This window comes from Lissotriton vulgaris, chromosome 11 (assembly GCF_964263255.1).
Source record: "Lissotriton vulgaris chromosome 11, aLisVul1.2, whole genome shotgun sequence".
NCBI lineage: Eukaryota > Metazoa > Chordata > Amphibia > Caudata > Salamandridae > Lissotriton > Lissotriton vulgaris.
In genome coordinates this window covers 611,493,285-611,514,457 of record NC_141699.1, presented here as the reverse complement: position 1 = coordinate 611,514,457, position 21,173 = coordinate 611,493,285, and the positions used below count along the sequence as shown (strand labels likewise).

General features: G+C 50.7%; 1 protein-coding gene across 3 annotated transcripts in view; it reads right to left on the bottom strand.

Moving 5' to 3' along the window:
• Window positions 1–21,173, bottom strand: part of U2SURP (U2 snRNP associated SURP domain containing) — an 835,376-nt gene that overhangs the window by 133,943 nt on the left and 680,260 nt on the right. The gene's annotated exons all lie outside the window — the stretch shown is intronic.

Here is a 21,173-nt window from a genome sequence, read left to right as displayed (position 1 = left end):
ACATCTGTCTTTGCAAAGAGGTTGCAGGCTCTGGCTAGGAGGCCAGTCGGGCTGAACCAACAGGGGAGCTCAGGTCTCACGATGCTCGGGGACATAGGGACACCTTTGGTCCTCTTCTCCAAGGTCCAGGGGCAACGGGTGCAGATGTGACTTAGGTGTTAGAATTTACCTTAACAAAGCAGTCGCTGTACAGGGTGGGGGCCTTCGTTGAGAGGCTGCAGGCGACGCCTGAGGGTTCACATGGGTTACTAGCTAATTCTCCCGCCTGTCCAGTTGCCAAGGGGGTCCTGGACAAAGGGGGATGGGCTTCCTCTCCTGTGAGGGGAGCCAGACTCATTTGGAAGGTAGCAGCTCTTTGAAGCTTGATGGCCTGGGGAGGCTAATCAGCAGACCATCCTTTGGGAGTAGGTGTTATACCCTCTTTCCAGACAGGTTTTTACTCTGGGCCTCCTGAGAGCAGAGGCTCTCACCGTAAGAGGTCAGAGCAGTGTATTGAGGGGCAGAAATCAGTTGGGGAGAACACCAGAGTCTGGTAGGTTTTCAGGGGGCACCTCTAAGGAGTCCTCTGGGCGCATGTATTGGTAAATCCATCACTGGAATCAGTGTTGGTTTATCAATACAAGATGTTTGATACCAAACATCTCTATTTTCAGTGAAGCCATCATGTAGCTGGGGGAACGTGTTTTCATCAGTGTCCAGGACATGCTTTAAAATGTCTTCCCTGCCTACTTACACAGGTAGTAATAGTACTTACCAGCCAGGGGCATATCTGCTCATGCAGGTATGCTCTTACATGTAGTATTAAGCACATGCCTTAAGGCTGTCAGGGCTGCTGTAGGGGTGACTGTCAAACATCACACGCAGTGTTAGGGACATGGCACACAGGAATGTGTGACAGGTCATGTTTTCACTGTTGTCTGCATCAAGACACACAGCCTGCAATGGGAGCCTTGCATGTGCTTGGTGAGGGGTCCCTTAGGGTGGCACAATTTGTGCTGCTGCCCAAGACACAATCTTTAGTACTTCAGGCCCTAGGTACCAGGGGTACCATTTACTAGGGACTTACAGAGGGTGCTAAAGGTTTAGCCAATTGGGAAACAATTACACACTTTTGGGAAAGAGCACTGGCACTGGGGACCTGGTTAGCAGGAACCCAGTACACGTGCAGTCAAAACCATAACAGTTACCAGGCAAAAAGTGAGGGGGGAACCAGGTCAAGAAGGGCTACTTTGCTATGAGAATAGTTGTTTGTAATCATATTGTCACTCAACAGATGCTTGATGAATGCCATAAGTACTGAAGAACAAGTTACTTACCTTCGGTAACGATATATCTGTAAGAAACAGTAGTTAGTATTAGATTCCTTACCTTAGAATATCCCCAGGCGTCAGACTGGATCCGGAAATTTTTGCGTAGCAGTACCCCTGCGCATCGGTAGGCGTCATCTGCGGCTCCGCGTCCGTCGGCGGCGCCGTGATGACGTTGTTGAAGTACTTAGACACCACCTCCGCTTGCTGACGTCAGTTCTTAGACACAGCTTTTCCGCGCCAGAAACGCAGAGCCATGTTAAAAACCAACACTGGTGCCATTGAAACTAGGGCCCTGAAAGGGGATGACCTTAACCCTAGATATCGGTTCGCAGAACAGGGAGGATGGGTGGGGCGGTAAGGAATCTAATACTAACTACTGTTTCTTACAGATATATTGTTACCAAAGGTAAGTAACTTGTTCATCTGAAAGAAAAAGGTTAGTATTAGATTCCTTACCTTAGAATAGATACCCCAGCAATACCAACCCCGGTGGTGGGTCTGCGAACCATTAATCACACCAGAAAGTCCTGGAGGACGGAACGGCCAAAGAAGCCATCCCTCCGGACTTGGCTGTCCAGACAGTTGTCTTGCAAAAGTGTGCAGCGATGCCCACGTAGCTGCCTGACAGATGTCCTGCAAGGGGACACCCCGGCCCAGGGCAGTGGTAGCCACCGTGGCCCGAGTGGAATGGGCCCTCAGCCCAACAGGAGGCTCCTTCTTTGCCAAGGAGTAACAAGCCTTGATGCACAAGAACACCCACCAAGAGATGGTCCGCTTGTGTACCGCCCGTCCCTTCTTAGTGCCCACGTAATCAACAAAGAGTTGGTCATCCACCCGGAACTGGCGTGTGAGATCCAGATAGAATGAGAGCGCACGTTTTGGGTCCAGACGGTGAAGCCGCTCTTCCTCCTTTGAGGGATGCGGAGGCAGAAAGAAGGTGGGCAAGGTGATACAATGCCCGATGTGGAAGGCCGTGACAACCTTGGGCAGGAAAGAGGGTCTAGTCCGCAACACAACCTTGTCCGGATGGACAGAAAGGAAAGGAGGCTTGGATGAAAGAGCTTGGAGCTCACTCACTCTCCTGGCAGAGGTGATGGCAACTAGGAAAGCAGTCTTCAGAGTAAGAAGGCGGATAGGACAGTTGTGAAGAGGCTCAAAGGGGGCGCACATCATATAAGTAAGAACCAGGTTCAAGTCCGACTGAGGCATCACGAAAGGAACAGGTGGAAACGTGTGTGTGATGCCTTTCAGAAAACAAGTTACAATAGGGGACTTGAACAAAGATGGTTGATCAGGCAGCCTTAGAAAGGCTGAAAGGGCAGAACGGTAGCCCTTGATAGTGCCCAGAGCAGAGCCCTGCTGGGCAAGAGAAAGAAGGAAGAGAAGAACCTCGGAAAGAGGGGCAGAGAGAGGATCCACAGCCTTTGCTGTGCACCATGCCACAAATCTGTTCCACCTGCAGGCGTATACCGACTTTGTGGAGGGACGCCTGGCTGCCAGAATGATGTTACAGACTTCAGGAGGCAAGTCAAATGGCCTCAACTGTCGCCGCTCAATCTCCAAGTATGGAGGTGTAGACTGGACAGGTTCGGGTGGAGGACCGTCCCCTGCTGCTGCGACAGAAGGTCCTCCTGAAGAGGCAGACTAACCAGGGGATCGAATGACATACTGAGTAGCTCGGGATACCAGTACCTTCGTGCCCAGTCCGGAGCCACGAGGATGACTTGGGCCCAGTCGCGTTTGATCTTCTTCAGCACTCTGGCAGAAGTGGTATAGGCGGAAAGGCGTACAACAGACCGCAACTCCACTCGCGACGAAAAGCGTCTCCGAGCGAGTGCCGCCTTGGAAATTCCAACGCGCAGAACTGATGACATTGCGCGTTCTCTTCTGGGGCGAATAGATCTAACCAAGGATCTCCCCACTGCAGAAAGAAACCTTGCGCCACGTCCGAGTTCAGACGCCATTCGTGATCCATCATGCAACGGCAGCTGAGTTCTTCCGCCCTGGCGTTCAGAGAACCTGCCAGGTGTTGAACCACCATGGTCACGCCCTGATGTTCCAGCCACTGCCAAAGGTGCAGAGCCTCCTGGCAGAGGGTCCATGACCCCACCCCGCCCTGTTTGTTGCAGTACCACATGGCGGCGGTGTTGTCTGTGAACACCTGCACTACACTTCCCCGGACAGAGGGGAGGAATGCCTTCAGTGCAAGACGAATCGCCCGCAGCTCCAAAAGGTTGATATGGAGCCGGGACTCCGCCGGAGACCAAAGGCCTCTGATTTCCACCTCTCCCATGTGGCCTCCCCAGCCCTGGAGGGACGCGTCCGTCACAACTACGTGCTCCGGTTGGGGAAGGGAGAGGGATCTGCCGCTGACCCAATCGCGGTCCGTGAGCCACCACTGCAGCTGTCTTGCAGTGCCCTCCGAGATCAGGACATGGTCGGACAGGTTGCCCTGATGCTGGGCCCACTGAAAATTCAGGTCCCACTGCAGAGCCCGCATCCGCCAACGGGCGTGATGCACCAGAAGGATGCAGGAAGCCATCAGACCCAGAAGCCGCAGCGTCAACCTGACCGAGACTCGGGATAAAGGCTGAAAGATCGGAATCAGAGCCTGAATATCCCGAACCCGCTGCTCGGGGGGATAAACCTGAAACTGCGCAGAGTCGAGAACCGCTCCGATGAAGAGGAGCTTTTGAGAGGGACACCGGTATGACTTCGGCACATTGATGGAGAACCCCAGCAGGTGCAGGAGCTCCGCCGTCATCTGGAGGTGGCTGACGACTGTCTGGGGCGAGCCCGCCTTCAACAACCAGTTGTTGAGGTAGGGGAAGACTGAAACCCCTAACCTGCGCTGATGAGCTGCGACCACCGCCATCACTTTCGTGAACACCCGTGGGGCGCTGGTAAGGCCGAAGGGGAGCACGGTAAACAAAGTGCTTGTGGCCTACCGTGAACCGCAGGTAGCGTCAGTGGGCCGGCAGGACGGGGATGGGGAAAGAAGCGTCCTGCAAGTCCAACGCTACCATCCAGTCTCCTGAGCCAGTGTCAGCATTTTGAACTTCTCCTTCCAGAGAAAGCCGTTGAAGTTTCGTAGGTCCAAGATAGGGCGTAGGCCCCCTTTGCCATTCTTGGGTACCAGAAAGTAGTGGGAGTAGCAACCACACCCTACTTCTGGCCCAGGAACGCGCTTGATGGCCCCCTTGGCCAAGAGGGCCGTAACTTCCTCCTGCTGAAGCCGCAAATGATCCCCCGATACGCGGTGGTATTTCTGTGGCATGGCTGGAGGGGTCGTCTCGAAGGGGAGGGAGTAGCCCCTTCGGACGATTTGCAGCACCCACCTGACCGATGTGACAGTGCGCCAGTGGGAGTGGTGATGGCGAACCCTGCCCCCCACTGGCGTCACTTGGGCCTGAAAGCACGGACTACGAAGGTTTTGAGGCGGATGCTGCGGGGGAAGGTGTGGACTGGCCTCGCCGTTGTCCCCGACCGCCTCCACTGCAGTTTCCACGGCCGCCACCGCGTTGGATGTTAGTCTGCGGTGCGTGGCTGGCAGCACGTGTGGGGCGCCCTTTCCTTGGCCACGAAAGGAGCGAAAGGCACCCGTTTGCTGGCGCGGGGCCGAGAGGCCCAAGGACTTGGCCGTAGCCCTGGCGTCCTTAAAGCGCTCAAGCACATGGTCTGCCTTGTCGCCGAAAAGGCGACGGCCATCAAACGGTATGTCCATGAGTGTTTTCTGGACAACCGCTGAAAAGTTGGCGGACCTCAACCAGGCGTGGCGACGAATCGCCACCGTCGTTGCCATCGCTCTGCCCAGTGAGTCGGTGGTATCCAGCCCACACCGGATGGAAAAACGTGCCGCATCTCGACCCTCCGCAAGGGCATGGGCGAGTTTAGCCTTGACCTCCGCCGGGCACTGTGGCAGCACGTCCGCGACCGTGTCCCACAGGGAGTGGGTGTAGCGGCCCAAGAGGCATGCGGTGTTGGAAGACAGCAGTCCCAAACTAAGGGAGGAGAATATCTTCTTTCCATAATTCGAAGTGTCCAGACCACTGGCATCCCCAAGACCTGTCCAGTCCTCCTGGGACTGACACTCACGTGTCAGAGGGTCCTCAGACCCCTCCCAATACTCCTCATCACCCATCCCCTGATAATCAGGGTTGTCAAATGATGGGGCCGGTTCATTGAAGTAAAACTCCCCAAGCGGCGTCGAGATGGAACCGGGTCGAGGGAGGCATCAAGGACGGCGCTGCACGAGGACGGCGCCAGAGGTGACACCTGAGGGACCGGCGCCGGTGAGGTCGTCAGGTCGACCGGCGACGATCCGGATCCAGAAGCGGATCCAGTGGGGCCCTGCGGCGACGGGCCCGAAGGCGCCGGCGTCGGGGCCGAAGCACCCGACCCGCTAGGGCCCCCCGACGGGTCCGCTGGGCACGGAGGCGCCACGGAGTCCGCCGGAGGAGTGAGGGACCTCATGGCCATGAGTAAACGCTCTATTTCCTCCGGCGTCGCTTGCTGCCCAGGGACCGGAGGCTATGGGGCAGGTCGCGACGCCCGCGACTCCGACGGAGCCGCATGGGTGGTGTCACCCGAACCCCCGGCCGCGTCAGGTGGAGTCAAAAGAGCGATGTCTCTTCGACTTCTTGTGCTTACCTGACAACTTCGAGCCTGAGGAGTGATGGCGACTCCCGGAGCTATGATGGCTCCGACCCCGCGACCTGTCCCTCGACCTCCGTCCGGACTGGGACCTCTCGCGGCGCGGGCCGACTGCCAGAGTTCGAGCCGCTTGCGGGACCGCTCCTTCCTAGCTTTCGAAGTCAGGGCCCGGCAGTCGGAGCAGGCCTTGTTGTCGTTATCGACGCAGAGACAGTGGAGGCACCGGCGGTGAGGGTCGTGAGTCCTCACAGGGCTTGAAACCGGTCATCCCTACCGGCACTGTTTGGAGTCGAAGACTCGATAAAGGATCAAAAGAGATCACAAAAAAAGTTTAGTCAAAAAGTGACTAAGGTACCCCTTTTTCCGGATCTGCGCTGCTGGCGCGGAAAAAAGAAAAACTGACGTCAGCACGCGGAGGCGGCGTCTAAGTACTCTGACGAAGTCATCACGACGCACGCGGAGCCGCAGACGACGCCTACCGACACGCAAGGGTACTGCTACGTAAAAATTTCCGGATCCAGTCTGACGCCTGGGGATATTTTAAAGTAAGGAATGTAATACTAGCCTGTTTCTTTCAGATTAGTTTTGTCTCATGTCTGGGATGCTGGAGAACTCAAAAATATTGTGGGGGAAAGTCATTGACAGAAATAGAAGCTAATCCTATTTAAAAAGTTAGAAATGTAAAACGTGACTATTACTATCTTCCATAAACCATTTAAAAGGAAAAAATAAGGACATTTGGCTAATGTAGTCAAAATGGCAGTGGCTTCAAAGATGAGAAGATGCTGGCCTTTCATGGCAGTACTATACGATGTTCTGCTGTGGCAGCTGCCACAGTTCATGTTTCCAGGACCCGAGGACAGTATTAACGAAACCATTCTGATGCCTCTATCAGTGAAGAGCATGGGTGCTTAGGACTGAATGAAGATTCAAATGAAGCTCAACTGGAATTAAAAGTAAGGAATAACATTACTTACCGGTATTAATCTGTTTGTAGCTCACAGTGCTATAGATTCACTTGCTTTGCTGCCTTCTAGTGTTGTGCTCGAAACATTAAAACTTGTGTTTCTTGCACCTTAGCTTAGATTGTTTTTCACTTAAGGGTCAGTATGTGTATCTGCATGAATTTATAATGCGTGTGTCGACGGTACTAAAATCAAATCAAACATGTTGATTACCTTTGGTAAATCTCTTTCTAACTCAGTCCTAACATTTTGAATATTTTCCCCGGTGCCAAAAACTGATTTCGGAATTTTCATAGCAGTGCTCCTGTGTGCCGCTATGTGGTGCTGTACGATTTCCATTTACTTCATTATGCGACAGAAGTGACTGACAGGTACGCATATAAGCACCACCCCTGCACAGTGATATCAGGTTCCTGCCTACCTCTTTCCTTGCCCTCAGATGAGGAGCACAATTGATTTGGAGGTACCACTGTGCAGATCTCTAAAATGGGACCTTTTTATATGTTAAAAAGAGGCCACTCGGCAGATCGGGGAGAAAGGAAGGCAGTGAGAAATCTGCAGTTAGATCGATTATCCATTAGAAGTTCAATTTACAAAGTTAGGTAACCTACTATCCTGATGGATAGATACTTCTAACTGCAGACTCAACACCTATAGAATGAATATTAAAGCAGTATCTCCCAAAGTGGAGAGTCAGCAAAGTGGCCTCAGACCAGAAAATTATGCAGGGCCCAACAGGAAAAATGCCCTTCCCGTCAGACCTGGCTGCCAAGGAGGTAGTACTTGATTTGACTGCGTCCTGACACCCACGTCATGGCCAGCCAGATGCCAAGAGCAAGGTTCACTGTGTATGAACACAGAGGTAGTAACCTTGGCCCTGGTGAAGCGGGCTCCGAGAGCTTCTAGAACCTGCTTTTTGAGCAGTGCATAGCAGATAATAAAGCAGAGCACTATTCACAATGATAGAGTTCTGTTCTGCACTAACTTACCTTTCTATGACCCAGAGAAAGGCACACACCTTTTATTGTCCACCCAATAGTCTTTGATGCCATCTATGTAAAAGTTGAGGGCTCTTTTCGAGTCCAACAGATGGAAAGTCTATTCCTCTTTTGGGAAAAAAAGTCTCCCTTCTCCTCAACACCAGCTTGTCTGGGGCAAAAGGTAGTGTAGGGTGGTTGCACCTAGACAGCTTGGGGCTTACTCATGCAACAAGTTGAAGTTATTCCAATGAGAAAGGCAGCTTTGAAAATCAGATGGCACAGCAAACAGCTGTGCAGGATCTCGAACACGAGAATGGAGAGAAACAAATTAAGGTCTCATTATGGCAGCACAAATATTTTGGTGGGGACCTCTCTAAAACATCCCAGCAGATGGATTAAGTAAGAGTGGTTGATTAGTTAAACACAAAAGTCCAAAAGGAAGACAGACCCCATTGCCAGTACCCACTCAATGGCCCAGCTGGGCAAGGAACAAAACAAACAGTAACACACTCAGAAGATTTGCTTGCATGGGGACAATGTTGCAACCTCCACACCAGGCTATAAACTTGTCCCAGCGCCCAATATAGAAAGACTCAGCAGGGACACCAGTTTGCGAGAATGACATCTACAACCTGTGATGAGAGATCAAACAGTCCACTGTAGCTGCTGAATCTCATGCATAGAGGTGTTGATTGTGCAGATTCAGATGTAGAACCCTTTCCTGCTGCTGCGACAGAAATCCTTCTTGCAGTGTTGTTTGGCAGGAGGACAAAAGCTCATGCCCTGAAGTTACTTACCTTCGGTAACGATATATCTGTAAGAGACATAAATTAGTTATAGATTCCTTACCTTAGAATTACCCCCAGGCTTCAGACTGGATCCACTTTAGCAGTACCCCTGCAGGTCAGTAGGTGGCGTCGGTCGACCTCGCGTCCGTCGTTTACGCCGGAATGACGTTGCGGTGTCTACTTAGACGTCCCCCTGCTTGCTGACGTCAGTTCTTTACATGACATTCCAAGCCAGAAGCGCAGAGCCATGCAAGACACTGATCACTGATGAACAAAACTAGGGCAATGAAAGGGAGTCCCTTACGCTAAAAGTCAGTTCACAGAACGGGGAGGATGGGTGGGGCGGTAAAGAATCTATAACTAATATATGTCTCTTACAGATATATAGTTACCGAAGGTAAGTAACTTGTTCATCTGAAAGAGACTATTAGTTATAGATTCCTTACCCTAGAATAGATACCCCAGAAATACAAACACCGGAGGTGGGTCTGCAAACCAAGTTCACACCAGAAAGTCCTGGAGAACTGAACGGCCAAAGAAGCCGTCTCTCCGGACTGGACTATCCAGGCAGTAATGCTTTGTGAACGTGTGCAGTGATGCCCACGTGGCTGCCTGGCAGATGCCACCAAGGGGGGCTAAACGTCCCAAAGCAGTAGTAGCTGCCATCGCCCTGGTAAAATGGGCTTGCAGCCCTACCGGAGGCTCCTTGTTTGCCAACGAATAACAGATTTTAATGCAAAGGACGACCCATTGAGAGATGGTCCGTTTCTTCACCGCCCGACCATTCTTGGCGCCCACATAGCCAACAAAGAGTTGATCATCCATCCAGAACTGTTTAGTTGGATCCTGATAAAATGATAACACACGCTTTGGATCCAGACGCTGAAGACTCTCCTCCTCCTTGGAAGGATGTGGGGGTGGGAAGAAGGTGGGCAAAGTGATGGTCTGTCCTATGTGGAAAGAGGAAACCACTTTGGGAAGAAAAGAAGGTCTAGTTCGAAGGACAACCTTGTCCGGATGAACAGCAAGGAAAGGAGGTTTAGACGAAAGAGCCTGCGGCTCACTCACCCCGAAAGCAGAGGTGATGGCAACCAGAAAAGCAGTTTTTAAGGTCACGAGTCTGAGAGGACAATTATTTAGTGGCTCGAAAGGAGCACACATAAGTTAAGTCAAGACGATATATAAGTCCCACTGGGGTATTACGAAAGGAATAGGAGTAAAGAGGTGAGAAATGCCGTTAAGAAATCCATTTACAATATGGGACTTGAAAAGAGAAGGCTGATCAGGGAGGCGGAGAAAAGCTGAAATGGCCGAAAGATAGCCTTTAAGGGTGCCCAGAGCCCTGCTGGGCCAAAGAAAGAATGAAAAGGAGAACCTCTGAAAGAGGGGCAGAAAGGTGATCCACAGCCTTGCACCATGCCACAAATTTGTTCTATCCACAGGCGTATGCCGTTTTAGTGGGACGCCTAGCTGCCTAGATGTCATTACAGACTTCATGAGGAAGGTCGAAAGCTGTCGACGCCCAATCTCCACGCATGGAAGTGGAGGCTGACTAGGTTCGGGTGGAGGACCGTCCCCTGTTGCGGAGACAGAAGGTCCCCCGAACAGGCAGCATGATCGGAGGATTGATGGTCCTGTTCAAGAGCTCGGGATACCAGACTCTTTGTGCCTGATCCGGAGCCACAAGAATGACTTGGACCAGGCCGCGCTTGCTCTTCAGCACTCACGATGAAAAGCGTCGCTGAGTAAGTGCCGCCTTGGAAATTCCAACGTGCAGAACTATTGACATTGCGCGTTCTCTTCGGTGGTGAACAGATCAAACCAAGGCTCTCCCCACTGCTGAAAGAGACCTTGCACCCCCTCCGAGTGAAGAAGCCATTCGTGATCCATCATGCACCGGTGGCTGAGTTCGCCCACCCTGGCTTTCAGTGAACCTGCCATGTGTTGAACCACCAGGGACATGCCCTGATGTTCCAGCCCAGCCTAGAGGCGAAGGACATCTTGACATAGGGTCCACGACATCCCCCCCCCCAACACTGTTTGTTGCAGTACCACATGGCAGTGGTGTTGTCCGTGAATTCCTGCACTACTCTTCCCTTGACAGTAGGAAGGCATGCTTTCAGTGGAAGACGAATCGCTCAGAGCTCCAGAAGGTTGATGTGGAGCCCGGACTCCGCCGGAGACCAGAGGCCTCTGATCTCCGCCTCTCCCGTGTGGCCACTCCATCCTAGAAGGGAAGCATTGGTCACCACTGTGAAGTCTGGTTTGGGGAACGGAGAGGGATCTGCCGTTGACCCAATCCTGGTTAATTAGCCACCACTGCAATTGGCGTGCAATGCCCTCCCAGATCTGGACGACATCGGAAATATTCCCCTGATGCTGTGCCCACTGGAACTTCAGGTCGCACTGCAGAGCCCGCATATGCTACCTGGTATGGTCCACCAGCAGGATGCAGGAGGCCATGAGGCCCAGCAGCCTCAAGGTCAATCTCACAAAACCCGGGATAGAGGCTGAAACATCAGTATCATAGCCTGAATATGCCAGACTCACTCCTCGGAAGGATAAGCCCGAAATTGCTCTGTATCCAAAACTGCTCCGAGGAAAAAGGGCTTCTGAGAGGGAATCAGGCCAGGGCCTGAATGAGTCTTCAAGGAAGAGTGTTCTTGGGAACTCCAACTTGCAAAAATTGTGACTGCATGTTCAGCAGTGCTGAACAGATCTAGTCTGTGTTCTCCACACTGTTCGAAGATGTCCTGAGCCAACTCTGCGTGTAGCTGCCATTAGTGATCTGTAAGGCACAGTCAGCTGAGCTCATACAGCCAGGAATTAAAGATCCCCGCAAGGTGGTTCACGATCAGGTAAACACCCAGATGCTCCATCCAACTCCAGGGGCATTGCGCCTTCTCGAAGAGGACTCGGAACCCCACTATGCCCAGTTTGTTGCAAAACCACGACGGTGGTGATGTCTGTAAGATCCCACTCTAGCCTTACCTTGACGGACTGAAGAGAGGTCTTCATCGCCAAAAGATTTTGCCCATAGCTTCAACCGCTTGATGTGGAGCAGGATTTCTGATAGAGACCAGATCTCCTCTCCCAGACGATCATCCCACAGAACCAGCAGTGACATACCAGTCACCATTGCCAACTCTACGTGGGGAAAAGAGAGGGATTTGCCGTTGGTCAGACTGAAGTCGAACAACCACCACTGCAGATAATGTACAGTCTCCTCCGAAACTTGAATGACATCCGACAGGTTTCCATGGTAGTGGGCCCACTAAGACTTCAGTACCCACTGCAGAGCCTGCACATGCCATCTAGCAAAGGAGGTAAGAGAAAGCATGAGGCCAACAGACTCCAAAGTCTCAGGGCCATTCTCACAGAGTTTCAGAGCCACTCTCACCGAGATCCAGCAAAAAGAATGAAACATTAGGTTCATAGTCCGAACATCCTAGACTCATTGTGGCTGGACTATCTCCAGAATGATCACAACAAAGGGGAGCCTCTGTGAAGTACTTAAATGAGTCTTTGGCTCATTGTTAGAGAACCTCAACAATGTTAGGAGGTGTGCATTTGCCTGGAGGTGGTCAACGACTGGTTGTGGCGAGCCTGACCGTAGCAGCCAGTCATAAAGGTAGGGAAAACTAAATGGTTACTTATAGGTAGTTGTGCAGCTTGAAGAGTTTTCTGGATTCACATGTAAGCATTATCTGCTTTTGTGGTTTGGTCTGGCATGGAGTCTTCTTTCATTTTATTCTTTCTTTTACTTTTTGTCCAACCTATGCTTCTCTGTGTATTTGGATGTTAAAAAAAAGAACTATTTTGTAAAGGTGTGTATGGAGGACCAAGTTACTTCCATACAGATATCATTGGTGGAAACAGTTGCTAGAAAGTGCAGCGCTGCTCTTCTTCCTCATGTAGTGTATCCTTTGATTTGTTGGTAATGCTTCCACTGGTTTCGCATTGCAGGTTGGAATGGTTTGCACTATCCATTCCCTTGGTTACTTGTGTACCCTTTCTTGCGCTAGCAAAGGACACAAAAAGTTGACTTCTGTTTCTTAGGGTCCTTGTTTCCTGCAGGTAGTACATGAGCACCCTTTATCACTTTAGTGTGCGTAAGACTCTTCCAGCCTGTGTCTTTTGCTTCTGAAAGAAAGAATGCCAGCAGTTGGTTCTGTCATTAGTTGAACAAACGCACAAGTTACTTACCTTCGGTAATGATATATCTGTAAGTAATATTAGTAGTGATAGATTCCTTACCTTAGACTTACTCCCAGGCATCATACTGGCCCCGGGAAGTTTTTGTCAGCAGTACCCATGCGCGTCGGTAGGCGTAGTCGTGCCGTTTCGCGTGCGTTGTTGGTGCCAGGATGACGACGCTGAGCGACCTAGACGCGCCCACGTGCGCTGACGTCAGTTCTGTACACGACTTTCCGCGCCAGGAAGCAGAACCATGCAAGAAACTGACCACTGGTGCCACAAATCTAGGACCCTGAAAAGGATGATCTTAACTCTAGAAATCAGTTAGCAGAACGGGGAAGATGGGTGGGGCGGTAAGGAATCTATCACTACTAATGTTTCTTACAGATATATAGTTACAGAAGGTAAGTAACTTGCGCATTTGAAAAAAACATGTAGTGATGGATTCCTTACCTTAGAATAGAATAGATACCCCAGCAATACTAACACCGGTGGTGAGTCTGCGAACCAAGATCACACCAAAAAGTCCTGGAGAACAGAACGGCCAAAAAAGCTGTCTCTTCGGACTTGGCTGTCCGGGCAGTAATGCTTGGTAAACGTGTGCAGCGAAGCCCACGTGGCTGCCTGACAGATGTCATGCAAGGGAACTCCCCGTCCCAAAGCAGTAGTGGCTGCTGTTGCCCTGGTACAATGGGTGCGTAGTCCCACCTGAGGCTCCTTTTTAGCCGAAGAATAACAAGCCTTAATGCATAGAACGACCCACCAAGAGATGGTCCGCTTGTGCACGGCCTGACCTTTCTTGGCGCCAACGTAGCCAACAAAGAGCTAGTCATCCACCCAGAACTGTTGTGTGCGGTTCAGCTAGAAAGAGAGCGAACGGTTTGAGTCCAGACAGTGGAGCCTCTCTTCCTCTTTTGAGGGATGTGGAGGCGGAAAGAAGGTGGGCAAAGTGATGGTCTGCCCCATGTGAAAGACAAGCTACTGCAGAAAAGATGGACGAGTCAGCAGAACAACTTTTTCCGGATGGACTGAGAGGAAATTGAGGCTTAGAAGAAAGAGCCTGGAGCTCACTCACTCTTCTGGCAGAGGTGATGGCCACCAGGAAAGCAGTCTTTAAAGTGAGAATATGAAGAGGACTGTTGTGAAGTGGCTCAAAGGGAGCACACATCAGATAAGTTAGAACGAGGTTCAAGTCCCACTGAGACATTATGAAAGAAATAGGAGGGAAAAGATGAGTAATGCCTTTTAAGAATTCTATTTACAACAGGGGACTTGAAAAGGGAAGGCTGATCTGGAAGCCGTAAAAAGGCTGAAATGGCCGAGAGATAGCCCTTGATAGTGCCCAGAGCAGAGCCCTGCTGGGCCAAAGAAAGTAAAAAGAGGAGGGCCTCTGAAAGAGGGGCAGAAAGGGGATCCACAGACTTTGCTGTGCACCATGTCACAAATTTATTTCACCTGCAGGTGTATACTGTTTTAGTGGAGGGACGCCTGGCTGCCAAGATGACATCACAAACTTCAGGAGGCAGGTCAAAAGACGTCAACTGCCGCCGCTCAATCTCCACGCAAGGAGGTGGAGGCTGGACAGGTTCAGGTGGAGGACCCTCCCCTGCTGCTGCGACAGAAGATCCTCCTGAAGAGGCAGATGGAGCGGGGGATCGATCGTTATATTGTGTAGCTCGGGATAGCATACTCTTCGAGTTCAGTCCGGAGCCAGAAAAATGGCTTGGGCCCGGTCGCGCCAGATCTTCTTCAGCACTCTGGGTAGAAGTGGTATAGGCAGAAAGGAGTATAGTAGACCGCACCTCCACTTGCGACGAAAAGCGTCGCCTAGCGAGTGCCGCCTTGGAAATTCCAACGCGCAGAACTGAGGACATTGCGCATTCTCTTCGGCGGCGAATAGATCTAACCAATGCTCTCCCCATTGCTGAATGACTTTGCGCCACTTCTGAGTTCAGATGCCATTCGTGATCCATCATGCACCGGCGACTAAGTTCGTACGCCCTGGCTTTCAGAGAACCAGCAGAGAAATGTCCTGATGTTCCAGTCATGTCCAGAGGCGCAGGGCCTCTTGACATAGGGTCCACGACACCACCCCGCCCGGTTTGTTGCAGTACCACATGGCGGTGGTGTGGTCTGTGAACACCTGCACTACTTTCCCCATGACAGAGAGAAGGAATGCCTTCAGTGCAAGTCGGATCGCCTGAAGCTCCAGAATGTTGATATGGAGTCGGGACTCTGCCGGAGACCAGAGGCCTCTGATCTCCGCCTCTCCCATGTGGCTGCCCCATCCCAGGAGAGACACGTCCTTCACCACTGTGTGCTCCGGTTGGGGAAAGGAGAGGGATCTGCCACTGACCCTATCGCGATTCGTGAGCCATCACAGCAATTGTCGTGCAGTGCCCTCCGAGATCTGGACGTGATCGGACAGATTGCCCTGATGCTGTGCCCACTGGAACTTCAGGTCCCACTACAGGGCCAGCATATGCCATCTGGCATGATCCACCAACAGGATGCAGGAGGCCATCAGGCCCAGTAGCCAAAGGGTCATCCTAAACCGAAAACTGGGATAGAGGCTGAAAGATCGGAATCATAGCCTGAATATCCCAGACTAGCTGCTCAGGAGGATAAACCTGTAACTGTGCAGAGTCCAGAACCGCTCCGATGAAGAGGAGCTTCTGAGAGGGCATCAGGTGCGACTTCGGCACGTTGATGGAAACGAGGAGGTCGGCCGTGGTCTGAAGGTGGAACACGACTGCCTTGGGCAAGCCCGCCTTCAACAACCAGTCGTCGAGATAGGGGAAGACTGGAACTCCTGATCTGCGCAGATGAGCTGCGACCACCGTCATCACTTTCGTGAACACCCGATAGGGCGTGGGTAAGGCAGAAGGGGAGAGCGGTAAACTGAAAGTTCTCGTGGCCTACCGTGAACCGCAGGTAACGCCGGTGGGCCGACAGGAGGAGGATATGGAAATAAGCCTCCTGCAAGTCAACCCTACCATCCAGTCTCCAGGGTCGAGAGCAAACAAAACCTGAGCAACCATCAACATCTTGAACTTCTCCTTCCGGAGGAAGCCATTGACGTCCCTGAGGTCCAAGATAGGACGCATGCCCTTGTCCTTCTTGGGGACCAGAAAGTAGTGGGAATAGCAACTAAAACCTACTTCTGGCCCAGGAACGCGCTCAAGGGCCCCCTTGGCAAAGCTGGCCGTGACTTCCTGCTGGAGAAGCGCAAGATGGTCCCCTGTCATGCGGTGGTACCGAGGTGGCATGGCTGTGGGTGTAGTCTTGAAGGGGAGAGGGTAGCGGCTTCAGACTATCTGCAGCACCCACTTGTCTGAAGTGATGTCGCGTCAATAGGGGAGATGATGGCGTATTCTGCAGCTCACTGGCGTTTGATGGGCCTGAAAGCTCGGACTATGAAGGCTTTGAAGCAGATGCTGCGGGGGTGGAAGTGGACTGACCCGCCCGCTGGCCCCCAGAACCACCTCGACGGTTCCCACGTCTGCACTGAGGTTGTTGCTGAGAGGCCCAAGGACTTGGCCCGTGAATCCTTAAAGCGCTCCAACAAAATGTCTGCTTTGTTGCGTCTGGCATGCCGGCGGGGCCAGACGGGCCCAAGAGTTGGGCCATGGCAGCAGGAAATTCTTGCACCTATGCAGATGTCGTCAACGAACCCTGGAAGTCGGGTAGGCTGGGGGCGACGTCGCAGGCTTCGCCAGAGCCGCGGGGGTGGCACAACCCGCACCCTCAGACGGGCGAGGGGAAGTCGAAAAGCAACAACGCTTCTAGAACTTCTTCTTGGAATGCTTCAACTTACCTGACTCAGGGTGCGAAGACTTAGATCCAGAAGAAGGATGGTGATGGCTCCGCAACCGGTCCCTCGACCTACCGCGGGACCGGAACCTTGAGCGGCGCGGAGTCGACTGCCAGACTTCCAGCAACTTTCGGGACCACTCCTGCAAAGTTTTCAGCGCCATTGGCCCGGCAGTCGGGGCACGACTTGGAGTCGTGGTCGCACCCCAGGCAGTTGAGGCACACGCGGTGTGGGTCAGTCACCGACATCATGTGGTGACAGTCCCCAGAGTTCTCGAAGCCGGGCATCTCTACACCAGGAGTTGATCGACTCGAAGAAATGAGGTAAAGGGCCTCGAAAAGCACAGTCAAAAAGTGACTGGGGGTGCTTGCTCTTCCCCAATCTGTGCTTGCTGGCGCGGAAAAAGAAAGAATTGACGTCAGCACGCATGGGCGCATCTAAGTTCTGGATCCAGTCTGAGGCCTAGGGGTAATTCTAAGGTAAGGAATCCATCACTACATGTTTCTTTCAGATACAGTATTTAAGTTTCACAATGGTGTTGGTGCTGCCCAGGAGGAGGGGAGGGATGGTATTTGAAAGTGAAGAAGCTGTTTCCCACATGTCCCCAGGGGTAGGTGACACTGCCTGGCTAGGTGAACCCTGGGTGAGGCATAGGTTAGGCTGCTATCTAGCAAGTGGGTTAGAAAAGTTAGGGGCCATGTGCTTTCAGTCTATGAGATCTTTGTTCTTTCACCAGTCGATAGGAATAGGTTACTTACCCTCTAAGTATCTGTCTATGGCAAGTAGTGCAGTGGATTCACATGCTTTGCACACTCCTGCAATCTAATGTTGAGTCCAGATGTGTGCAGGTGTCCAGGGAGGAGGGTGAGCGAATGTGAATCTACAGACCTACATGCCACATACAGTTGCTTACAGGGTAAGTAACATTCTGTTTGAGGCATGTGTGGCTGTAGATTTACCCATGCTTGTAAAGCAGTCCTCCTAATTAGTGGTGGCTAACCTGTGGACATTCCAGTTGGTTGAAAAAGTGTCTGTAGCACTGCCTGTCATACATTTGCTTGTCACTGTGTTATTATATCTATACAATAATGTTTAGTGAAAGTGTGTGTGGAACACCATGTAGCTGCTTTGCATATGTCAGCTATTGGAATGTTTACGTGGAGAGGTGTGGTGCAGCGGCCAGGGCAGTTCCCTTTGGAGCACAGGGTTCACGCTTCGATCCCCGGCTCTGGCGGCAGCTCAGCTCAGCACCATGTGACTCTGGGCAATAGCTCACTTAATTTCCATGATGGCCCCAAATGCCTTGAGACCCGTAAGGGTGAGTAGTCCGCACTAAACAATACAGATTTACATTTACCAGGAAAGCCATGGATGCTCCTTTTTAATACTCTGAGAAGGGTGTGCTATAGGAGTTGCAGGTAATGTTTTTCTTTGGCTTTAGCATAGCATGTTTGAACGCATTTAACTATCCATCTGGCAATACCTGATTTGGATATAGGATTTCCTTTATGAGGTGGTGAGAAATCATGAAACAGCTGTTTAGTTTATCTAAAAGTTTTAGTTCTATCAATGTAAATAATAAGGGCTCTTTTGACATCTACTGTGTGGAGAGCTCTCTCTACAACTCAGTCTGGTTGTGGGAAGAAAACCAGCAATTCAATAGATTTATTAAGATAAAAGTGAGAGACAACTTTTGGGAGAAATTAAGGGCTGGTGCGGAGAACCACCCTGTCTCTGTGGAGCTGGAAGAAAGGCTCCTCAACGATTAATGTCTGGTGCTCCATAATGTGCCTAAGTGAAGTAATAGCAATCAAAAAGGCCACCTTACAAGATAAAAACTGAAGGAAGCAGTTATGTATGGGCTCAAATGGAGGTCCCATGAGGCGTGTAAGAACAATGCTAACATTCCATGATGGCACAAGTGGAACTCGTGGTTGTAATATTCGTTTAAGCCCCTTCAAGAAGGCTATAATGACCAGTATTTTGAATATAGGCATTTGTTACCTATTCTGTATATAAGCAGCGACTGCAGTGAGATGTAACCTTATGGAAGGGAATGCCAGTCCAGAACCTTGTAAATGAAGCAGGTAACAGACAATGCTCTGAACAGTGGCATTGAGAGGATCAATTTGTTTTGAATGACAACAAACAAACCTTTTTCATATAGCGGAGTAGCATGCTCGAATGGTAGGCTTACGGGTTTCCTTAAGAATGTCATAGATTCAGATGGGAGATTTAAGTAACCAAATTCTATGATTCTATGACCTCAGGAGCTAGATTGCAAGGTTGAGAGCCTTGGGATCTGGACAAGTGATTTCTCCATGGTTCTGAGTAAGAAGCTCCAGTCTGCTGGGGAGCTTCTTGTGGGGTACTACAAAGAGGTCAGTAATATGGCGAACCAGGGCTGACGGGCCCATGTGGGAGCCACTAGTATTCGCATGAGAGATGTTCGCCTACTTCCAAACCAGAAATGGAATGAGAGGGAGAGGTGGAAAAAGGCAAATATTCCTTGCCAATTAATCCATAGTGAGTTGACCATGGAGTGTTGGAACCTGGATGCAAAACATGGCCATTTGGCGTTTTGTGAGGTTGCGAACAAATTTATTTGAGGGAACCCCCATTTGTGGAAGTATGGAAGGAGAACTTGGGGGTGGAGTTCCGACTCGTGGACTTGTTGCTGCATTTAGCTGTGGAGGTCTGCAAAGCTTTTCCCGAAAGTTATTCCGCTAATAGATTAATTTTGTGATGGAGAGCCCAACTCCAAATGGTCTGGGATAGATGAGACAGGTGTGGAGAATGTGCCCCCAGGTTTTTGTAGAGAATACATGGCCATCATATTGTCCATCCAGACAAGGACAACCTTGCCGATCGAGTGAGGTAAAATGCTTTCAATGCTCGGTGAACAGTTTGAAACTCTAGGTAGTGATGTGGAGACCCCGGTGTTAGGTATCCAGAGACCCTGTATTTTGAGGACCTGCAAGCGTGCAGACCAACTTGCGAGTGGTGCTTCCATTGTACGAACGCGCTGGCGAACAGGGTCTAGAAAAGGCCTCCCTATCAATAGGTTGTTGATGTTCCACTACTGTAGAGATTGAGGAGTGCAGTCTATCAAAACTAGATCTTCTAGGCGACCGAGACTGAGGTCCCTGTTACACAAGGCATTTCTACAACGGATGCATGTGTAGTAGAGCATGAGGGACTATGGCAATGCAGGAGGCCTCCATGCCAAAGAAATGCATGACTGTTATGACTGAGTTGTTGATTTGTGTGGAATTGAGGTATGAATGCTCAGAAATTCTGGATTCTTGCAGTATTGGGATAGGCTAAACCTACAGGTGTTTAGATTAGCCCCTAGACACTGTTGATCCTGCGGCGGTTGAAGGTGAGACTTCGTGACATTGAAAGTGAACTCCAAGCAATAGAGCAAATCTATTCTAATCTGAGTGTGATGCTGACGAGCATTAGCGTTGATAAGGCAATCGTCCAGTTATGGAAATAAGTGGACTTTGTGTCTGCATAGATACCCAAGGTGCCGTAGTTGTCCCGAAAAGGAGAGCTTTGAACTGGTAACCGCCAACCAAAAACCTGAGATATTTACGATGTGCTGGGTGAATTGGTATGTGAAAATAGGCCTCCTTTAGGTCTAGTGTAGCCATAAAGTCACCTTGTTGGAGAAGTGGCATTATGTCTTATAAGATTACCATTTGAAAATGCTCTAGCAGGATGTAGTGGTTAAGGGTCCTGAGGTCTAAGATTGGCCGTAAAGTTCACTCCTTTTTTGGGTATTAGAAAGAACAGAGCATACGCCTAAACCCAGATAATGTAAAGGAACATGTAGGACGCTGGCTCTGTATATACTATACCAAAATGAGGTATAGTGTGCAGAGTCCAGTGGAACCCCAAAGGTAGGCAGAAGCAGTGGATCAGTGGTGGCTGGTGACATTTGAAAGTGGTGAGGCGTAAAAAGATAATCACACTGCACCGAAGCGAGCGAGCCCAAACCCGAAAAAAGAGTGGACAAATGGTGCATTTTCAAGCAAATTTGTGAAAGCAGGAAGGTTAATAAAGCAATTGTGAAAGTGCAGTTATTTATTAAATGCCCTACTCTGAGGTTTAAAAAACAGCCCTTTGGCTTTCCCGTTACCTCTTTTTAAACAGATCACCGCTTAAGTTGAGAGGGAAGTCCTCTTTCATGACCATTCACTAATTGGCTTCTCTGTAAAAAGATCGGTTTAGGGGGAAGTCTGAGATTAGCCTCTGTGCCCACTGGTCCTTGGCCTCTTTGTCAGTATATCAGCACTAGCGACGAGTGGAAAGTCTGTCTCTTTTAGGTGGGATGATAGACTCTGAGAAGAGACAACTGGGTGAGGGGCTCAGACAAGCAACAGCTGGGCTCGATATCTCTAAAGTGACAGCTAGCCAATGGGAGTATTTGACCAGAAGGTGGTAGAATAGATGCCGAGAAG